Source organism: Odontomachus brunneus, unplaced genomic scaffold, assembly GCF_010583005.1.
Source record: "Odontomachus brunneus isolate Ranch 3 - 2012 unplaced genomic scaffold, Obru_v1 Obru_scaffold_135, whole genome shotgun sequence".
NCBI classification, from domain to species: domain Eukaryota; kingdom Metazoa; phylum Arthropoda; class Insecta; order Hymenoptera; family Formicidae; genus Odontomachus; species Odontomachus brunneus.
Genome location: NW_022639585.1, coordinates 84562 through 84764, shown reverse-complemented (window position 1 = coordinate 84764; position 203 = coordinate 84562).

Here is a 203-nt window from a genome sequence, read left to right as displayed (position 1 = left end):
TCACCTTGTGGACGAAAACAAACAGCCCCAAAAATTTAAAATTTAAAAAAGTACTTAATGAAAAAATGTTTTATTCTAGCGTTTTGAAAAGCTCCCGAGATAAGCTATAAGAATATGCAATAAAATGTAGGGGGTTCAATTTAAAAAAATAAGGTTGACCTTGAGATGACCTTGAAGAACATGATCAAGGTCAAAGTCAAGGC